At 43.5% G+C, this 2,500-nt stretch overlaps 1 pseudogene across 1 annotated transcript in view; it reads left to right on the top strand.

Moving 5' to 3' along the window:
* Positions 1 to 2,500, top strand: part of LOC308372313 (cAMP-dependent protein kinase catalytic subunit alpha-like) — a 19,787-nt pseudogene that overhangs the window by 13,404 nt on the left and 3,883 nt on the right. Inside the window, exons 7-8 of the transcript in view lie at positions 709 to 804; positions 2,213 to 2,335. The product of the transcript in view is annotated as a cAMP-dependent protein kinase catalytic subunit alpha-like (transcript). The remainder of the gene's footprint in view (positions 1 to 708; positions 805 to 2,212; positions 2,336 to 2,500) is intronic.

The following is a 2,500-nucleotide window of genomic DNA, read 5'->3' as shown; positions in this document are numbered from 1 at the left end:
TTCACTAGTAGTAGTCAATGTGGTCCATAACTCTCTTAGGACTAGGTCCATTCACTAGTAGTAGTCAATGTGGTCCATAACTCTCTTAGGACTAGGTCCATTCACTAGTAGTAGTCAATGTGGTCCATAACTCTCTTAGGACTAGGTCCATTCACTAGTAGTAGTCAATGTGGTCCATAACTCTCTTAGGACTAGGTCCATTCACTAGTAGTAGTCAATGTGGTCCATAACTCTCTTAGGACTAGGTCCATTCACTAGTAGTAGTCAATGTGGTCCATAACTCTCTTAGGACTAGGTCCATTCACTAGTAGTAGTCAATGTGGTCCATAACTCTCTTAGGACTAGGTCCATTCACTAGTAGTAGTCAATGTGGTCCATAACTCTCTTAGGACTAGGTCCATTCACTAGTAGTAGTCAATGTGGTCCATAACTCTCTTAGGACTAGGTCCATTCACTAGAATTAGTCAATGTGTTTTACTGAAGTTGAGTCTTAAATGTATGTGTCACTTACTAGACTGGAGTTATGAATACAGATTGGTTCGTCTGATTTTACTGATCTAATTCATGTGATTGTGATCTTGAAGCTGAATGATACTGATCTCCATGGTCAACATCAATGGTTGATGATGATGATAATGGCGATGGTGGTAAGAATGATGATGATGATGATGATGATGACGATAAATATGATTAAAACCCTTTTTTCAGGTAACAGATTTTGGCTTCGCGAAGAGGGTCAAAGGCCGAACATGGACGCTCTGTGGCACCCCAGAGTACCTGGCTCCAGAAATCATCCTCAGTAAGGTGAGCCTTAATGGAGCCGTGCCGTGGTTTCCTCCTCTCAGCTAGAGAATGAATGCCTCTATTTTGCAACTAGAAATGGATGCATTTTCCAAATCTGCGAAAGGACGTCGAAGAGAGATAACCGGTGGAAAACAATTGAGATAACAGAATAGGGTGAAAGACATACAGTGGCCTTCCTGCTCTGTCTGTTTGAGAGAGTTTGTGTGTACAAGTGCGTTTGTGTGTACAAGTGCGTTTGTGTGTACAAGTGCGTTTGTGTGTACAAGTGTGTTTGTGTGTACGAGTGTGTTTGTCTGTACGAGTGTGTTTGTCTGTACGAGTGTGTTTGTCTGTACGAGGGCGTTTGTCTGTACGAGGGCGTTTGTCTGTACGAGTGCGTTTGTCTGTACGAGTGTGTTTGTATGTGTTGGTATGCATGAGTGTGTTTCTGTGTGTTGATATAAGTGTATTTTTATGTTTTTGTATGTATAAAAGTATATGTGCGGATCAGTGTGTTTGTGTGGATCAGAGTGTTTGTGTGTACTGTGGTGGGGATGGCAAGTTGTGTTTCCATCCCATGTCTGTTATTACTGTAATCACACATACCCATAATTCAGTGTGTTGGTGTGTGTTTGTGTGGATCAGTGTGTTTGTGTGGATCAGTGTGTTGGTGTGGATCAGTGTGTTGGTGTGGATCAGTGTGTTTGTGTGGATCAGTGTGTTGGTGTGTGTTTGTGTGGATCAGTGTATTTGTGTGGATCAGTGTGTTTGTGTGTATGTTGGTATGAGTGTGTACTGCGGTGGGGATGGCAAGTTGTGTTTCCATCCCATGTCTGTTATTACTGTAATCACACATACCCATAATTCTATGAGGGCTTCACTTATTTCTTTGTCTGCACTTCAATCATTTATTTCTCTCTATTCCTTCCTCACTCTCAATCCCTCATTCTAATATTTTTCCATCGTCCTCTCTCTTTCATTTTCCTGCTCTTCACTTGTCTGTCTCACCCTCTGCCTCTCTCTGCTGATTCATTCATTCACTCTCTCTCCTTCTGCCTCTCTCTGCTCATTCATTCATTCCCTCTCTCTCCTTCTGCCTCTCTCTGCTCATTCATTCATTCACTCTCTCTCCTTCTGCCTCTCTCTGCTCATTCATACATTCATTCATTCCCTCTCTCTCCTTCTGCCTCTCTCTGCTGATTCATTCATTCACTCTCTCTCCTTCTGCCTCTCTCTGCTCATTCATACATTCATTCATTCCATCTCTCTCCCTCTGCCTCTCTCTACTCATTCATTCGTTCATTAATTCATTAATTCATTAATTCATTCTCTCTCTCTCCCCCTCTCTCTCCCTGTCTCTCTCTCTCTCTCCCCCTCTCTCTCCCTGTCTCTCTCGCTCTCTCTCTCTCTCTCTCTCTCTCTGTCTCAGGGTTATAATAAAGCAGTGGACTGGTGGGCCCTTGGTGTCCTCATCTATGAGATGGCCGCCGGCTACCCGCCCTTCTTCGCTGACCAGCCCATTCAGATCTACGAGAAGATTGTCTCTGGGAAGGTAAGCTCAATTTCACCCTCTTCATTTCTCTCCCTCCTTCTTTCTCTCTGTCTCTCCCTCTCTATCCCACGCTCCTTCTCTCTCTCCCTCTATCTCTCTTTCTCTATGCCCTATGAGCTTGCTGTTCTGTGTACCTTGTGTTTATTACAGAAACACATGTACCAG

Source organism: Sprattus sprattus, assembly GCF_963457725.1.
Source record: "Sprattus sprattus genome assembly, chromosome: 1".
Taxonomy (NCBI): domain Eukaryota; kingdom Metazoa; phylum Chordata; class Actinopteri; order Clupeiformes; family Clupeidae; genus Sprattus; species Sprattus sprattus.
The sequence above is the reverse complement of the archived record's forward strand: the minus strand, read 5'-3'. Positions and strand labels throughout refer to the sequence as shown.